At 39.8% G+C, this 19,230-nt stretch overlaps 2 long non-coding RNA genes across 7 annotated transcripts; one reads left to right on the top strand and one right to left on the bottom strand.

Moving 5' to 3' along the window:
- The first annotated feature begins 1,771 nt into the window (after positions 1-1,771).
- On the top strand, positions 1,772-2,732 carry LOC124208662. 2 transcript variants are annotated; one of them, XR_006880547.1, is made up of 4 exons: positions 1,772-1,895; positions 2,005-2,120; positions 2,230-2,266; positions 2,337-2,732. It is a non-coding gene; the product is annotated as an uncharacterized LOC124208662 (long non-coding RNA). The 2 variants fall into 2 exon arrangements; XR_006880545.1 differs by lacking the exon at positions 2,005-2,120.
- Positions 2,733-3,131: 399 nt separating this feature from the next.
- LOC124208830 lies at positions 3,132-8,678 on the bottom strand. Of its 5 annotated transcripts, XR_006880647.1 has the most exons (13): positions 8,526-8,677; positions 7,997-8,136; positions 7,628-7,896; positions 7,371-7,536; positions 6,966-7,160; positions 6,845-6,883; positions 5,058-6,669; positions 4,871-4,997; positions 4,658-4,785; positions 4,466-4,576; positions 4,300-4,399; positions 4,000-4,234; positions 3,132-3,192 (listed from the first exon to the last, which is right to left on the bottom strand). It is a non-coding gene; the product is annotated as an uncharacterized LOC124208830 (long non-coding RNA). The 5 variants fall into 5 exon arrangements; XR_006880639.1 differs by having other exon boundaries at positions 6,831-6,883; positions 7,628-8,136; positions 8,526-8,678; XR_006880637.1 differs by having other exon boundaries at positions 4,658-4,802; positions 7,628-8,136; positions 8,526-8,678.
- Positions 8,679-19,230: the final 10,552 nt, after the last annotated feature.

The raw sequence follows: 19,230 nt of genomic DNA, 5'->3' as shown, positions 1-19,230 counted from the left end.
ACTTTACTTAATCTAGAAAAGTAACTAAGCGGGAATGAGCCCGAGCGTAGCGAGGAAATACAGGGGTTTTGGGTGGGTATAATAAAGTATAATAAAGCATCAAACCATACTTCATTATACTTTACTATACTATAACCAAAAACAACTATATTTTTACGGTATGCTCGGGCTTATTCCCGCTTAGTTACTTATCTAGATTAAGTAAAGCAAAGTGAATTAGATAGGTAAAGTAAAAATACCACTTACTTTATTTACTTAAAGGTAATCCAATTGCCGCAATACAAAACGAACTTAACAGCACAACTCTATGTCCCTTATTAAGGAATCAACATGATTTCTTCGTAAAAGCAAATCCCAAATTCTGCAGTTAAGATGGCGAGTTTTTGGTTTCACGAACAATCTGTGATACACTTCTGAGTCGTTATTAGCTACAAAAAGTCTAGTCAAAATACGCCCGTCTAATTCCTGAGATGTTGCACTACCACCGTCAAAAATCAAACTAATTCAGGTGTCGTCTGCTACGGAAATTCTCAGACGTTGCATGCATCACAATTTGAGCCATACTTATACTTTGAATATTAAAATTTTATTTGATAAGTTTTCCACGCAACACATGATAAACTTAAATATGAAAGTAAATTTTTTATCAATGTGCAGTGTTTGGCAATGAATCGCAGTAAAAATGTTTTTTTTTGTGGGGGGGAGACCCCCCAACCCCCCCTTTTTTTTATTTTTATCCAGATTGTCCCCCAAAAGCCCACCATTTCAACTTACGCTTTTTACGCTAAATGATTTGTTAACGAAAACAGCCAACAAACATCGAAATTTTTCAGCCATATTATACTTATTATAACCTAACCTAACCTTACCTAACCTAACCTAACCTAACCTAACCTACTATACTTTACTTTATCTTATAAGTATACATGAAACGTCAAAATCATAATAAAGTAAAGTAAAGTAAAGTATCTTCATCATGATATAATATAGTATAGTTCCATGACCTTTATATGAATAATAAAGTATAGTAATATAAAGTAACAACTTGATTGCCACTTACAAGTTGTTATTAATACAGTAAAGTTTATAATGATTTGATGCTACTTTCATCGATCGTGGAATTGAACCACCAACCATTAAGTTAGAATTCTAGTGCTATGCCACAGCGCTAATCGACACTTCCTCGATTCGCAAAATGTTTTAATAACATTTACAGTTATATCATAATAAAGTGAACTGTAATAATTTGAATAAAGCTGTATTTATATGGCACAATGAACTTCATAATAAAGTAGGATAAAATAATATAACGTTAAAATAAAAAGTAAAGTAAATCTTGATTGACCCTTACTTTAAAATAAAAAAAAATGTAATTTATATATTTCACCTGATCTCGGATTTGAACCACTGAGCCATGAATTTGTATTCTAGTGCTATATCACAGTGCTAATCGACATTGCTTCGATGTGAAAATAAATAAAATAAATAATATTTCACTATTATGTATTAATTATGAATTTTTGGCAACAGTGTTTTAATAATATTGACAGGATGCCAGTCTGCTACACGGTAGGGAACAGAGAGGTTGTACGTGAAATTTCTCGTATTTAAGTAAAGTGAAGTAAAGTAAAGTGAAGCGAAGTGAAGTAAAGTGTAAATTAAGTGAGTGTGTAGTAATAATTGAGAATTAAGGAAAAAATTAAGTATAATAAAGTAAAAATAAAGTAGAATTAAGTAAGGTTTTGGTCGGCTAAAATAGACTTTAACCCACACTTGGAACAGGAAATGCTAGATAGATGATTTCTACTTTTAGCTTTCCAATTTTGGTGAACAGCATTATTCTCTTTCCGCTAGTCAATCAACTGTGATCCAGTGTTCCACATTTTACCTCTCAGGTGTGTGATCCAAACTTAAATTTATGCAACCATAATGACTCGCTACTGACAAGTATTTTTTTTTTACTGAAAAACACATATGGGCATATGGCCCATGTTCCCTATTTAGAACAATTTGCGTGGTGAAGAATGTGATTTGGTAATTTGATTTAAGAACTTTCAAGTGATAACTGGGCCCTCTTCTATCACATTGCCCTGTTCCCATTGTTATATTATAAGCCTGTGGTTAGTATTGTAATCATTTTCTCACTGTAATAACTAGGTTGAGTGGGCTCTAGTCCAACAGTCTAGTCGTTTATTTGGTTTTCATCTTCTGCATCTTTGTCGATTTCAGAGCACACCAGAGACTTGGGTTTCAGCAGTTTGTGAAAGTAAAGCGACTGTTGTTAAGAAAAAGAAGCTTAAGTTACACAATTCACATGTTGTTCAACTTGCTTACAGGTGCCCAAAATGTGAATTGCAAGAAGTCTGTAACTACCCAACACGCGGTCGCTGGGCACTCGCTATTAAGAGGAACTACGCAACCTTCCCCGTCAGTTGCAGACCCCCAAGATCTTCTGGCCGTTCCTTGAATCCCACGATGAAAAGCAAGTCCTCGACTCTTATCAGATCACCAAGGAACCCATGGACTTTGGTAGAGACCGATTGCAGAGAGACATCATCAATGGCTTTTAGAGTTTATTACCGACATTATCGCATCTGACTTTGCTAGCACTTGGTACAATCTTTTGGTGTGGGGGAAAATAAAGGTAGCAAGCAGCCCATTGGACATAATGCATGTTGATATAAGACTGCTGAGACCAATTTTAGAAATGAAAATACAAACAAAAAAAGATATATAGAATTGTGTTATATTGTCCCACCTCCACCCACAATTCCACCACATTTTACAGTCACATACAAACATACATACATACACTTAGGTTAACCCGTTGGCTGCCACGCCATACAACCCGTAGGTTGCTCTCTACTACTCTACGCGCCACGTCTGAAGGATCCATGACCAAGTGGGACTTGCCATTGCTGACAAGTCCGTGCTGACAAGGGGGGGACTGTGGTGCATTGCCTAAAAGGCTTGCCTTGCGGCAAATTTTGGGCTTGGCGACTCTCCGACCCCGCGGTTTGTAAACCACGAGACCGAACAACGCGGCCCGTGCAGGGGAGAAAAAGGTGTGGCAGCCAACGGGTTAACACAAACAAGCAAACATTACCAAAAAACAAATGATGATTCGCGCTGACAATTGGAGATACCGGCGACGTTTTGGTGTCCATCTTCTCGACGTCTCTTCTGCATTAGCTGAATAAAGACAAAAGAATTCTTATTAAGTGACATGCCGATAAAAGTTACATAATACATATAGGCACATTGATCTGGTTTTTCAGCTCAAAGATTTAAAGTTGAGATTTTCAAAACTTAAAAACAAGCTTGCAATATTAAGAACTATACACAGAACAAAGCTCACTTGCTAGTCTTTTTAAAAAAAATCCGGAAGTATACCGGAAGTAACCACAGCGCCTCAACCATTGAGCTGTCGTCAAATTAAACCACATATTCGTGATCTCCATGAAATTTGGGGTCGAATAGGTGTGATTTAAACGAAATCCAAAATTTGGCCAAAATCGAGAATTTTCCTGAACTATAGTTCAGGAAAATTTTCAAAACCGGAAGTACGAAAACGCACAAATAAAAACATGAACTTTACCACATATTTTACGAGGATCACGAATATGTGGTTCTTTTGTGCGTCAGATCAATATTTACTAAACTACTGACAGAAATAAGTAAACCGGAAGTAGAAAAAAAACACATTATTTAAAAATCTAACAAGTGAGCTTTGTTGGGGGAATAGTTATCGTCATTTTTCACTAAAAAATTACCACCAAAAACGGTCGATAAAGGTTTAAAGAGATGTTCAAAGTAACTGAAACTGACTGTTTTGACAGCTGCAAATTTTCAAAAAGCCATCTAGCGTTAGAAAAAAGAAACGTCTAAGTAAAACTTCGTTGGCGCGTAAGAAGGGCCTGTTTTGGAAACTAGACAGAGTCTAACGCAACTAAAGACTATTGGTAGATAACCTACGAAAATAATTCAATTGATGGGTACCTGGGCATAATCCCGTGGTGAATGATGACAAGTGTGTCACAGCGGGAGGAAGCGAACACTGAAGTGATCAAACTCGTCAATGATGTAAGGAAGTACGAAGCAGTGAAGCTAGATGAGCGGACGTTGGGAAGAAAAGGATGGAGAAGAACGTTGGTGGAAGTCCCTCCCGAGGTCCCTCCTACATTTAATCGTTATTTAACGAAGGCCAGAACAAGCTACAGATATCCTGCGTCATCTGTAAAAAAAAAATTTATTACATTAATGAAAATGTAATAATTAATAAAGCATATCAATCTTTACCTTTTCTACGAGCACACTGTTCATGATGAAAAAACCGTAAAAATGGAATTCACAATGATGTACCAACAGCATTACTCCTCTGGTTGAAATCAATTTCCTGCTGTTAAAGAAAGTGTCATGAAGTATTGCAGTAATATGGTGAAAGGTGATATTGATGCTTAATTACTTTCATCATTGGGGCTGACAAATTCAGTAAGGCTGACTTTTTTCACACAGATCAGTACACGCACATTGCAGGTATTCACTTCAAACTCTTCATGTCACTGAAGCTGAAACTCTAAGTAGCAATGGAATAAGGAAAATTATCTACATTACTTACAAATTTACACAAATTTACCTATGAAAAATAAAACTCTACCTATCTCACAGCTGGGTTGCCTTCTAAACGAGTGTAGAAACAGCCATAACAACAAACGTGCTGCCACAGGTTACACAACCAAAATTGCAAGATTCAGAAAATATCCTATGGTTCACGAGCAAGAATACCTACATTACATAAAAATCTGAATTATAATGGTTTTAGTCTTAATGCTTCATTGTTCTAGTGTGGTAGTAGTAAAGGGAAAAATACCTTATCTCTGCACATTGTCTAATTCCACCATATGCTTCAAATATGAGTTTTAGGCTTTTGACAGCACAAGGAGCTAATGGATGGAAGGTGACTAAGTAAACTTTTTGGAGTGACTGACAGTATGCATCTAAAATTTTAAGAAATAAATGATTATAATATACAAAAAAAGGACACTAGATAAACCTACATATAACACGAAGTTAAATTCGGTATTTGAAATTACAGAAAAATACGTGTAAATTAGCAACAATTTATTTTGCCATGTTTCATGATGCAGGAACAACAATGGCGACAATGCGACATCTAGTAATGAGTTTTTGCACTGTATACGAATTTGAAGAATCAATTGGTTCGGTTCTATCAGCCATTCAATGGAAAGCTTCCCACAAAACCAATACTTCCTTAAACATGTTGGGGAATGAGGATCACAAAAATCAGATTCTTTTCGTTGTCAGATAGATAATTACAATTAGAGAACTATTTAGAAACCGGAAGTAAACAAGCTTCGTCTGGGCTAAATGCCCTACTAAATAGAATCTGGTTGGGAAACTTCGTCTGCTACTAAATTACACAGTACACATCACAATTCACAAGTTACTTCAAAAAATCAAACAAGATAAATTCAGATTCGGATATTGAGGTTTGTTTAACCGTTTATAAAAAACACAGCAATTAATGATTCTACTTCTGGACTAAATGTTTTCTGTTGTGACATTGGTGCTTGTGACAACAGAGATCAAATGGTACAATCCAGTAATGAAAGCTTTGTCTTCCAAAGGTAAATAGTTTCTATTTTCAAGGGTCCAGCATTTAAACAAACTACTGTTGCATTTTATATGTATCTCATTTCAGGTTAACTTTTTGCTGTCACATTGTAGTACATCTCCAAGATATTGCTGCCTTCCCCAGATCCAATTCTTTGCTGTTATCTATTTTTGGACAATTGGAAGACAATGCCACCATTCAAGAGGTTGTGGTGACCACCATTTGAGTACTAATTTACGACAACCTGAGATTGATTAAATTTACAGATAATAATACAATTAATATTACAGAAATCTTAGAAAAATTACCAACCTATTTAGTTAAGTGGTGATAAATATACCCTCTAATTACAAGTCGGCCCAGATGTTTAAACCCCCTTCCCACCATCAAACCGTGATATTATGTATGTACACTCTCTGTATGATGTTTTTAAAAATGTTTTTACCATTAAGAATTCTGTTACTGACTGACAGCACATCTAGACACCTCCCCTCCCTGTGATGGCATATGTAAACGGCCCCTCTGTCAAATCAGCATGTCACAATCACTTTCCATTCCAATTAGACCTAAGACCAAGCAAATTCTGGCGAGAAGACGCGAAAAAAAGCAACAAAACACAAAACAAAACTAACAGCTTTCTAAACTCAAACCACATACATAGTAACAAATAAAGAACACACTTAAAGAGTATACTAGAAATAAAAACAATGGGAAAATAACCACTGGCGTAAATTCGATTTTGTTCAAGTACTCCTTAAACCAGGGGAGACGATGGGCAACAGCATCAGCACATTAGATTAATATATCTGCAACTCGGTACACAACGGTACTGTAACACCGTTAGCAATTTTAGCTTTAACTTCAAACATCAACCAACAGCGGAAAGAACCTATGAAACAAATTAGATATAAAGCAACATCAACTTATTGTTGTAAATGTTCAAGAAGCTTCCCAATTTAGGCACTTGGCATGCAGCAAGTCGAAATGTTCTGATTTGGATGGAAACAGCTTCAAATTAACCTGGCTGACAGAACCTAAGACATGAAAGAAATGTTATGCATTGTCTAGCATACATAATCAGTAAAAATCTGTAGAATTCTAAGTATAGAATAGAGAGCAGTAAGCGATTAAATTTCTCTAAACAATAAGTTCAGATTAATTATCTGTGTGAAATAATCACAACTGGAGAGCTTACTGAAGACCAGAGACCTGAAAGAAATCTCGATTGTGGAGTATTCCGGTTTGCACCTATAAGTAGTAAGTAACAAGGATTAACTATATCACCACGTTAGGAGGAATGCAGTATCATATTGATACAGAAAGTACATACCAAATCCCAGCACTTCTCCACTTCTGAGGTAGGAACATTCTGACCATGATGGATATCTCTTTATCATCAGACATTCATGGAATGGATTCATTTTCATGGATAGAACCACACATTCATTGGACTGAACCATATTTCATCTCTATTGACAAAGAGCACTCCGGGAAAACAGTCAGCTGCAGATATCTGAAAATATATCTAGAATGCAAGAAGATTTATGGGCTAAACCATTTTAAGTTCATTTAAGCCAACACGAACAATCAAGACCAAAATAACATCGCTCATGAGAACCTCTGCTCTACATCCATTCTTAAGATATTTTTCAAGTTGGTCGAAAGATGTTATGGCACAATGCAATAACCCGATAGACAGCTACTCAAATGGTGCTAGTAATTATACACAAATTACCAAAAAGCCTAGAATGTGACCACAGACCCGAGAACATCACTAAAGCTACAGGTAACGACGCGACAGGCGGCCACCATTTTGAATAATTTAGCAGTAATTGTAGAGGAGTGGGCAGGGTTGCATGAATAGGACTAATAAGACAGAACCTCAAACTTCGGTTTTTCTCCTGTAATTGTAAAAATATAAATTCTTATAAGAAAACAAGCACGTAATTATAAATTATGAGTTATGAAAATTATGAGTTATGAGTTACAGACCAAAGAAATCGGCAAGGATTTCTTATAATTGAGGCGGAAGCGACGATGGCTGCCAAACTACAAGATCTTCGCTCAAGGATTACTCGATTCCACGTCATCTTATTAGAAAACAGATTAGGGGATGAAGTCAAGTGCAAATAAATCTTCTACAAAAGCATTTCCTGCCGATCACAGATAAAACGATCGACTAAGCTCAAAAGATGGAACCGAGCCTGATCAGCTGAGCCTGGTATCATTGCCTCGCTGTTGATCGTTTAGAAAGGGTAAATCTGAGATGATGTTCAGAAATACAAAAATATAGTTTTAGCTCCGCAGTAAGGTAATGATAATGAAAGGGTGATGACGATAAATGTAGTGAAATAATTTGACCTGGGATTGGGATTGAATAAAACTGAAATATGAACAGCAGTCCTTGACGAGTTGGGCAGGTTCATTGCCCTGCTTTGAAATTTGTGTGTACATAGTGATGTAAACAGGTGATGCCTTCTATATTTATTGGTCCTCCTAATCTGTAAATTAACAAATGAAAAATTTCCTAAAAGTTAAGAGAAACGAAGAATAACAGCAGTTATGATATACAAATTTTCATTAAGCAGTGGATGTGCATAAAAATTAACTGTTTCTTTCACAGTTATTGGGCATTTGGAGTAATTATCACAGTTATGATCAATCAGTTTCATCATTAGCATCCAACACTAAAATATGTCATGACGAAATGCATTTGTTCTCCAACCTAACAAAATGTAATCTTCAATAATACAATTACAGTTTGACTGTGTCCTCTCTACTTTACACAGTCTAAATACGACCATAAAATTAAAAAAAGTAATAAAAAGTTCAAAGTAATCTTAAGTAACACTTCTTTTAATGCCATTACAAAAGGTAAAACATTACTAACCAGTCCAACACCATTACACACCAACACCGAATTACAGCCGCGTGACAGACGTGCAGACGACAATAAAACATATTGAAGTTTTTTCGAATGTTAATGCAGCACCAGGCCACCAGCATAATCAATCAGTAACAAAATTAAAGTAGCTCAGTAACTTACGAAAATACACCCTAAAGATCAGCTTAAAACGAGAGACACGAATATTGGTTTAAAAAAATTATTTGACCAGAAGAAGTGTTTCAAAACTGAATTCAAAGAATTCGACATACGTGCCATCTACTCACAACTAGCGGCAACATGAAAAACATAGAATTTATCGCATCCTGTTCTCCTTGACCTGGGGAACAAGAATATCGGTTTTTTAAAGTGATCCGACCAGTAGAAATACTTTAAAATGCAATTTGAAAGTTTCGACATCAGCGCCATCTATTGGCAACCAGCGGCAACATGAAAAACCGATAATTTATCGAATCCTGCTCTCTTTGACCTGGGAAACAAGAATATCGGTTTTTTGAAGTGATCCACCCAGTAGAAATACGTTAAAATGCAATTGGAAAGTTTCGACATAAGCGCCATCTAAATCAGCGCCACCAAATGGCAAAATTTGGAACTAAACCCGATTTTGATCTCATCGTGCTCAGCGTGAAATGCTGATCAAGAATATATCCTCGATTGCCTGTTTCTGAGCATTTTTAGTAAGTCTGGAAAGCAGCGCCACCAAGTGGCAAGTGTTGGAACTAAACCCGATTTTGATCAAATCGTGCTCAGCGTGAAATGCTGATCAAGAAAATATCCTCGATTGCCTGTTTCTGAGCATTTTTAGTAAGTCTGGAAAGCAGCGCCACCAAGTGGCAAGTGTTGGAACTAAACCCGATTTTGATCTCATCGTGCTCAGCGTGAAATGCTGATCAAGAATATATCCTCGATTGCCTGTTTCTGAGCATTTTTAGTAAGTCTGGAAAGCAGCGCCACCAAGTGGCAAGTGTTGGAACTAAACCCGATTTTGATCAAATCGTGCTCAGCGTGAAATGCTGATCAAGAAAATATCCTCGATTGCCTGTTTCTGAGCATTTTTAGTAAGTCTGGAAAGCAGCGCCACCAAGTGGCAAGTGTTGGAACTAAACCCGATTTTGATCTCATCGTGCTCAGCGTGAAATGCTGATCAAGAATATATCCTCGATTGCCTGTTTCTGAGCATTTTTAGTAAGTCTGGAAAGCAGCGCCACCAAGTGGCAAGTGTTGGAACTAAACCCGATTTTGATCAAATCGTGCTCAGCGTGAAATGCTGATCAAGAATATATCCTCGATTGCCTGTTTCTGAGCATTTTTAGTAAGTCTGGAAAGCAGCGCCACCAAGTGGCAAGTGTTGGAACTAAACCCGATTTTGATCTCATCGTGCTCAGCGTGAAATGCTGATCAAGAATATATCCTCGATTGCCTGTTTCTGAGCATTTTTAGTAAGTCTGGAAAGCAGCGCCACCAAGTGGCAAGTGTTGGAACTAAACCCGATTTTGATCTCATCGTGCTCAGCGTGAAATGCTGATCAAGAATATATCCTCGATTGCCTGTTTCTGAGCATTTTTAGTAAGTCTGGAAAGCAGCGCCACCAAGTGGCAAGTGTTGGAACTAAACCCGATTTTGATCAAATCGTGCTCAGCGTGAAATGCTGATCAAGAATATATCCTCGATTGCCTGTTTCTGAGCATTTTTAGTAAGTCTGGAAAGCAGCGCCACCAAGTGGCAAGTGTTGGAACTAAACCCGATTTTGATCTCATCGTGCTCAGCGTGAAATGCTGATCAAGAATATATCCTCGATTGCCTGTTTCTGAGCATTTTTAGTAAGTCTGGAAAGCAGCGCCACCAAGTGGCAAGTGTTGGAACTAAACCCGATTTTGATCTCATCGTGCTCAGCGTGAAATGCTGATCAAGAATATATCCTCGATTGCCTGTTTCTGAGCATTTTTAGTAAGTCTGGAAAGCAGCGCCACCAAGTGGCAAGTGTTGGAACTAAACCCGATTTTGATCTCATCGTGCTCAGCGTGAAATGCTGATCAAGAATATATCCTCGATTGCCTGTTTCTGAGCATTTTTAGTAAGTCTGGAAAGCAGCGCCACCAAGTGGCAAGTGTTGGAACTAAACCCGATTTTGATCTCATCGTGCTCAGCGTGAAATGCTGATCAAGAATATATCCTCGATTGCCTGTTTCTGAGCATTTTTAGTAAGTCTGGAAAGCAGCGCCACCAAGTGGCAAGTGTTGGAACTAAACCCGATTTTGATCTCATCGTGCTCAGCGTGAAATGCTGATCAAGAATATATCCTCGATTGCCTGTTTCTGAGCATTTTTAGTAAGTCTGGAAAGCAGCGCCACCAAGTGGCAAGTGTTGGAACTAAACCCGATTTTGATCTCATCGTGCTCATCGTGCTCAGCGTGAAATGCTGATCAAGAATATATCCTCGATTGCCTGTTTCTGAGCATTTTTAGTAAGTCTGGAAAGCAGCGCCACCAAGTGGCAAGTGTTGGAACTAAACCCGATTTTGATCTCATCGTGCTCAGCGTGAAATGCTGATCAAGAATATATCCTCGATTGCCTGTTTCTGAGCATTTTTAGTAAGTCTGGAAAGCAGCGCCACCAAGTGGCAAGTGTTGGAACTAAACCCGATTTTGATCTCATCGTGCTCAGCGTGAAATGCTGATCAAGAATATATCCTCGATTGCCTGTTTCTGAGCATTTTTAGTAAGTCTGGAAAGCAGCGCCACCAAGTGGCAAGTGTTGGAACTAAACCCGATTTTGATCTCATCGTGCTCAGCGTGAAATGCTGATCAAGAATATATCCTCGATTGCCTGTTTCTGAGCATTTTTAGTAAGTCTGGAAAGCAGCGCCACCAAGTGGCAAGTGTTGGAACTAAACCCGATTTTGATCTCATCGTGCTCAGCGTGAAATGCTGATCAAGAATATATCCTCGATTGCCTGTTTCTGAGCATTTTTAGTAAGTCTGGAAAGCAGCGCCACCAAGTGGCAAGTGTTGGAACTAAACCCGATTTTGATCTCATCGTGCTCATCGTGCTCAGCGTGAAATGCTGATCAAGAATATATCCTCGATTGCCTGTTTCTGAGCATTTTTAGTAAGTCTGGAAAGCAGCGCCACCAAGTGGCAAGTGTTGGAACTAAACCCGATTTTGACCTCATCGTGCTCAGCGTGAAATGCTGATCAAGAATATATCCTCGATTGCCTGTTTCTGAGCATTTTTAGTAAGTCTGGAAAGCAGCGCCACCAAGTGGCAAGTGTTGGAACTAAACCCGATTTTGATCTCATCGTGCTCAGCGTGAAATGCTGATCAAGAATATATCCTCGATTGCCTGTTTCTGAGCATTTTTAGTAAGTCTGGAAAGCAGCGCCACCAGGTGGCAAGTGTTGGAACTAAACCCGATTTTGATCTCATCGTGCTCGATTGAAATGCTGATCAAGAATATATCCTCGATTGCCTGTTTCTGAGCATTTTTAGTAAGTCTGGAAAGCAGCGCCACCAAGTGGCAAGTGTTGGAACTAAACCCGATTTTGATCTCATCGTGCTCAGCGTGAAATGCTGATCAAGAATATATCCTCGATTGCCTGTTTCTGAGCATTTTTAGTAAGTCTGGAAAGCAGCGCCACCAAGTGGCAAGTGTTGGAACTAAACCCGATTTTGATCTCATCGTGCTCAGCGTGAAATGCTGATCAAGAATATATCCTCGATTGCCTGTTTCTGAGCATTTTTAGTAAGTCTGGAAAGCAGCGCCACCAAGTGGCAAGTGTTGGAACTAAACCCGATTTTGACCTCATCGTGCTCAGCGTGAAATGCTGATCAAGAATATATCCTCGATTGCCTGTTTCTGAGCATTTTTAGTAAGTCTGGAAAGCAGCGCCACCAAGTGGCAAGTGTTGGAACTAAACCCGATTTTGATCTCATCGTGCTCAGCGTGAAATGCTGATCAAGAATATATCCTCGATTGCCTGTTTCTGAGCATTTTTAGTAAGTCTGGAAAGCAGCGCCACCAAGTGGCAAGTGTTGGAACTAAACCCGATTTTGATCTCATCGTGCTCATCGTGCTCAGCGTGAAATGCTGATCAAGAATATATCCTCGATTGCCTGTTTCTGAGCATTTTTAGTAAGTCTGGAAAGCAGCGCCACCAAGTGGCAAGTGTTGGAACTAAACCCGATTTTGATCTCATCGTGCTCAGCGTGAAATGCTGATCAAGAATATATCCTCGATTGCCTGTTTCTGAGCATTTTTAGTAAGTCTGGAAAGCAGCGCCACCAAGTGGCAAGTGTTGGAACTAAACCCGATTTTGATCTCATCGTGCTCAGCGTGAAATGCTGATCAAGAATATATCCTCGATTGCCTGTTTCTGAGCATTTTTAGTAAGTCTGGAAAGCAGCGCCACCAAGTGGCAAGTGTTGGAACTAAACCCGATTTTGATCTCATCGTGCTCAGCGTGAAATGCTGATCAAGAATATATCCTCGATTGCCTGTTTCTGAGCATTTTTAGTAAGTCTGGAAAGCAGCGCCACCAAGTGGCAAGTGTTGGAACTAAACCCGATTTTGATCTCATCGTGCTCAGCGTGAAATGCTGATCAAGAATATATCCTCGATTGCCTGTTTCTGAGCATTTTTAGTAAGTCTGGAAAGCAGCGCCACCAAGTGGCAAGTGTTGGAACTAAACCCGATTTTGATCTCATCGTGCTCAGCGTGAAATGCTGATCAAGAATATATCCTCGATTGCCTGTTTCTGAGCATTTTTAGTAAGTCTGGAAAGCAGCGCCACCAAGTGGCAAGTGTTGGAACTAAACCCGATTTTGATCTCATCGTGCTCAGCGTGAAATGCTGATCAAGAATATATCCTCGATTGCCTGTTTCTGAGCATTTTTAGTAAGTCTGGAAAGCAGCGCCACCAAGTGGCAAGTGTTGGAACTAAACCCGATTTTGATCTCATCGTGCTCAGCGTGAAATGCTGATCAAGAATATATCCTCGATTGCCTGTTTCTGAGCATTTTTAGTAAGTCTGGAAAGCAGCGCCACCAAGTGGCAAGTGTTGGAACTAAACCCGATTTTGATCTCATCGTGCTCAGCGTGAAATGCTGATCAAGAATATATCCTCGATTGCCTGTTTCTGAGCATTTTTAGTAAGTCTGGAAAGCAGCGCCACCAAGTGGCAAGTGTTGGAACTAAACCCGATTTTGATCTCATCGTGCTCATCGTGCTCAGCGTGAAATGCTGATCAAGAATATATCCTCGATTGCCTGTTTCTGAGCATTTTTAGTAAGTCTGGAAAGCAGCGCCACCAAGTGGCAAGTGTTGGAACTAAACCCGATTTTGATCTCATCGTGCTCAGCGTGAAATGCTGATCAAGAATATATCCTCGATTGCCTGTTTCTGAGCATTTTTAGTAAGTCTGGAAAGCAGCGCCACCAAGTGGCAAGTGTTGGAACTAAACCCGATTTTGATCTCATCGTGCTCAGCGTGAAATGCTGATCAAGAATATATCCTCGATTGCCTGTTTCTGAGCATTTTTAGTAAGTCTGGAAAGCAGCGCCACCAAGTGGCAAGTGTTGGAACTAAACCCGATTTTGATCTCATCGTGCTCAGCGTGAAATGCTGATCAAGAATATATCCTCGATTGCCTGTTTCTGAGCATTTTTAGTAAGTCTGGAAAGCAGCGCCACCAAGTGGCAAGTGTTGGAACTAAACCCGATTTTGATCTCATCGTGCTCAGCGTGAAATGCTGATCAAGAATATATCCTCGATTGCCTGTTTCTGAGCATTTTTAGTAAGTCTGGAAAGCAGCGCCACCAAGTGGCAAGTGTTGGAACTAAACCCGATTTTGATCTCATCGTGCTCAGCGTGAAATGCTGATCAAGAATATATCCTCGATTGCCTGTTTCTGAGCATTTTTAGTAAGTCTGGAAAGCAGCGCCACCAAGTGGCAAGTGTTGGAACTAAACCCGATTTTGATCTCATCGTGCTCAGCGTGAAATGCTGATCAAGAATATATCCTCGATTGCCTGTTTCTGAGCATTTTTAGTAAGTCTGGAAAGCAGCGCCACCAAGTGGCAAGTGTTGGAACTAAACCCGATTTTGATCTCATCGTGCTCAGCGTGAAATGCTGATCAAGAATATATCCTCGATTGCCTGTTTCTGAGCATTTTTAGTAAGTCTGGAAAGCAGCGCCACCAAGTGGCAAGTGTTGGAACTAAACCCGATTTTGATCTCATCGTGCTCAGCGTGAAATGCTGATCAAGAATATATCCTCGATTGCCTGTTTCTGAGCATTTTTAGTAAGTCTGGAAAGCAGCGCCACCAAGTGGCAAGTGTTGGAACTAAACCCGATTTTGATCTCATCGTGCTCATCGTGCTCAGCGTGAAATGCTGATCAAGAATATATCCTCGATTGCCTGTTTCTGAGCATTTTTAGTAAGTCTGGAAAGCAGCGCCACCAAGTGGCAAGTGTTGGAACTAAACCCGATTTTGACCTCATCGTGCTCAGCGTGAAATGCTGATCAAGAATATATCCTCGATTGCCTGTTTCTGAGCATTTTTAGTAAGTCTGGAAAGCAGCGCCACCAAGTGGCAAGTGTTGGAACTAAACCCGATTTTGATCTCATCGTGCTCAGCGTGAAATGCTGATCAAGAATATATCCTCGATTGCCTGTTTCTGAGCATTTTTAGTAAGTCTGGAAAGCAGCGCCACCAAGTGGCAAGTGTTGGAACTAAACCCGATTTTGATCTCATCGTGCTCAGCGTGAAATGCTGATCAAGAATATATCCTCGATTGCCTGTTTCTGAGCATTTTTAGTAAGTCTGGAAAGCAGCGCCACCAAGTGGCAAGTGTTGGAACTAAACCCGATTTTGATCTCATCGTGCTCAGCGTGAAATGCTGATCAAGAATATATCCTCGATTGCCTGTTTCTGAGCATTTTTAGTAAGTCTGGAAAGCAGCGCCACCAAGTGGCAAGTGTTGGAACTAAACCCGATTTTGATCTCATCGTGCTCAGCGTGAAATGCTGATCAAGAATATATCCTCGATTGCCTGTTTCTGAGCATTTTTAGTAAGTCTGGAAAGCAGCGCCACCAAGTGGCAAGTGTTGGAACTAAACCCGATTTTGATCTCATCGTGCTCATCGTGCTCAGCGTGAAATGCTGATCAAGAATATATCCTCGATTGCCTGTTTCTGAGCATTTTTAGTAAGTCTGGAAAGCAGCGCCACCAAGTGGCAAGTGTTGGAACTAAACCCGATTTTGATCTCATCGTGCTCAGCGTGAAATGCTGATCAAGAATATATCCTCGATTGCCTGTTTCTGAGCATTTTTAGTAAGTCTGGAAAGCAGCGCCACCAAGTGGCAAGTGTTGGAACTAAACCCGATTTTGATCTCATCGTGCTCAGCGTGAAATGCTGATCAAGAATATATCCTCGATTGCCTGTTTCTGAGCATTTTTAGTAAGTCTGGAAAGCAGCGCCACCAAGTGGCAAGTGTTGGAACTAAACCCGATTTTGATCTCATCGTGCTCAGCGTGAAATGCTGATCAAGAATATATCCTCGATTGCCTGTTTCTGAGCATTTTTAGTAAGTCTGGAAAGCAGCGCCACCAAGTGGCAAGTGTTGGAACTAAACCCGATTTTGATCTCATCGTGCTCATCGTGCTCAGCGTGAAATGCTGATCAAGAATATATCCTCGATTGCCTGTTTCTGAGCATTTTTAGTAAGTCTGGAAAGCAGCGCCACCAAGTGGCAAGTGTTGGAACTAAACCCGATTTTGACCTCATCGTGCTCAGCGTGAAATGCTGATCAAGAATATATCCTCGATTGCCTGTTTCTGAGCATTTTTAGTAAGTCTGGAAAGCAGCGCCACCAAGTGGCAAGTGTTGGAACTAAACCCGATTTTGATCTCATCGTGCTCAGCGTGAAATGCTGATCAAGAATATATCCTCGATTGCCTGTTTCTGAGCATTTTTAGTAAGTCTGGAAAGCAGCGCCACCAAGTGGCAAGTGTTGGAACTAAACCCGATTTTGATCTCATCGTGCTCAGCGTGAAATGCTGATCAAGAATATATCCTCGATTGCCTGTTTCTGAGCATTTTTAGTAAGTCTGGAAAGCAGCGCCACCAAGTGGCAAGTGTTGGAACTAAACCCGATTTTGATCTCATCGTGCTCGATTGAAATGCTGATCAAGAATATATCCTCGATTGCCTGTTTCTGAGCATTTTAGTAAGTCTGGAAAGCAGCGCCACCAAGTGGCAAGTGTTGGAACTAAACCCGATTTTGATCTCATCGTGCTCAGCGTGAAATGCTGATCAAGAATATATCCTCGATTGCCTGTTTCTGAGCATTTTTAGTAAGTCTGGAAAGCAGCGCCACCAAGTGGCAAGTGTTGGAACTAAACCCGATTTTGATCTCATCGTGCTCAGCGTGAAATGCTGATCAAGAATATATCCTCGATTGCCTGTTTCTGAGCATTTTTAGTAAGTCTGGAAAGCAGCGCCACCAAGTGGCAAGTGTTGGAACTAAACCCGATTTTGATCTCATCGTGCTCGATTGAAATGCTGATCAAGAATATATCCTCGATTGCCTGTTTCTGAGCATTTTTAGTAAGTCTGGAAAGCAGCGCCACCAAGTGGCAAGTGTTGGAACTAAACCCGATTTTGATCTCATCGTGCTCAGCGTGAAATGCTGATCAAGAATATATCCTCGATTGCCTGTTTCTGAGCATTTTTAGTAAGTCTGGAAAGCAGCGCCACCAAGTGGCAAGTGTTGGAACTAAACCCGATTTTGATCTCATCGTGCTCAGCGTGAAATGCTGATCAAGAATATATCCTCGATTGCCTGTTTCTGAGCATTTTTAGTAAGTCTGGAAAGCAGCGCCACCAAGTGGCAAGTGTTGGAACTAAACCCGATTTTGATCTCATCGTGCTCAGCGTGAAATGCTGATCAAGAATATATCCTCGATTGCCTGTTTCTGAGCATTTTTAGTAAGTCTGGAAAGCAGCGCCACCAAGTGGCAAGTGTTGGAACTAAACCCGATTTTGATCTCATCGTGCTCAGCGTGAAATGCTGATCAAGAATATACCCTAGATTGCCTGTTTCTGAGTAGTAGAAGGGGTTTTTCTAAGTATTGAAAACAGCGCCACCTATTGGCAAGTTTGGAACTAAATTTTATTTTGGTCGCATCGTGTGGCAAAGTGGCCGTACGAGTTTTTACTTTCAAGTGTTTGAATCAGGTTTTGAGGGATACCAAGTGACCGTACAAGTTTTATTTTGCGAAATTCGAGTTCCTCGTGTCAAAACACGTCTTTTATGTCGTTTTGGTCAAAATCGGAAGAAGTTGATGTAACCTAACCTAACCTCTGGATTTTTTTTCCAAGTGAGACCCAAGGAAGTCCTGAAATTTGGAAAGTGAATATCTCGAGAACGGCTAATCGCAGCGACACCAGACAAACTTTATTCGATTCGAAATTAAAAACTGAACAAGAACATATGGTTGATCAGTCATCCACTTTCAGTGACGGAACTTGTGAAAATTTTGACTTTCAAGTGTTTGAATCGAGTTTTGAGGGATACCAAGTGGCCGTACGAGTTTTATTTTGCGAAATTCGAGATCCTCGTGTCAAAACACGTCTTTTATGTCGTTTTGGTCAAAATCGGAAGAAGTTGATGTAACCTAACCTAACCTCTGGATTTTTTTTCCAAGTGAGAACCAAGGAAGTCCTGAAATTTGGAAAGTGAATATCTCGAGAACGGCTAATCGCAGCGACACCAGACAAACTTTATTCGATTCGAAATTAAAAACTGAACAAGAAAACATATGGTTGATCAGTCATCCACTTTCAGTGACGGAACTTGTGAAAATTTTGACTTTCAAGTGTTTGAATCGAGTTTTGAGGGATACCAAGTGGCCGTACGAGTTTTATTTTGCGAAATTCGAGTTCCTCGTGTCAAAACACGTCTTTTATGTCGTTTTGGTCAAAATCGGAAGAAGTTGATGTAACCTAACCTAACCTCTGGATTTTTTTTCCAAGTGAGACCCAAGGAAGTCCTGAAATTTGGAAAGTGAATATCTCGAGAACGGCTAATCGCAGCGACACCAGACAAACTTTATTCGATTCGAAATTAAAAACTGAACAAGAAAACATATGGTTGATCAGTCATCCACTTTCAGTGACGGAACTTGTGAAAATTTTGACTTTCAAGTGTTTGAATCGAGTTTTGAGGGATACCAAGTGGCCGTACGAGTTTTATTTTGCGAAATTCGAGTTCCTCGTGTCAAAACACGTCTTTTATGTCGTTTTGGTCAAAATCGGAAGAAGTTGATGTAACCTAACCTAACCTCTGGATTTTTTTTCCAAGTGAGACCCAAGGATGTCCTGAAATTTGGAAAGTGAATATCTCGAGAACGGCTAATCGCAGCGACACCAGACAAACTTTATTCGATTCGAAATTAAAAACTGAACAAGAAAACATATGGTTGATCAGTCATCCACTTTCAGTGACGGAACTTGTGAAAATTTTGACTTTCAAGTGTTTGAATCGAGTTTTGAGGGATACCAAGTGGCCGTACGAGTTTTATTTTGCGAAATTCGAGTTCCTCGTGTCAAAACACGTCTTTTATGTCGTTTTGGTCAAAATCGAAAGAAGTTGATGTAACCTAACCTAACCTCTGGATTTTTTTTC

The sequence above is a fragment of the Daphnia pulex genome, chromosome 2 (genome assembly GCF_021134715.1).
Source record: "Daphnia pulex isolate KAP4 chromosome 2, ASM2113471v1".
NCBI lineage: Eukaryota > Metazoa > Arthropoda > Branchiopoda > Diplostraca > Daphniidae > Daphnia > Daphnia pulex.
The sequence above is the reverse complement of the archived record's forward strand: the minus strand, read 5'-3'. Positions and strand labels throughout refer to the sequence as shown.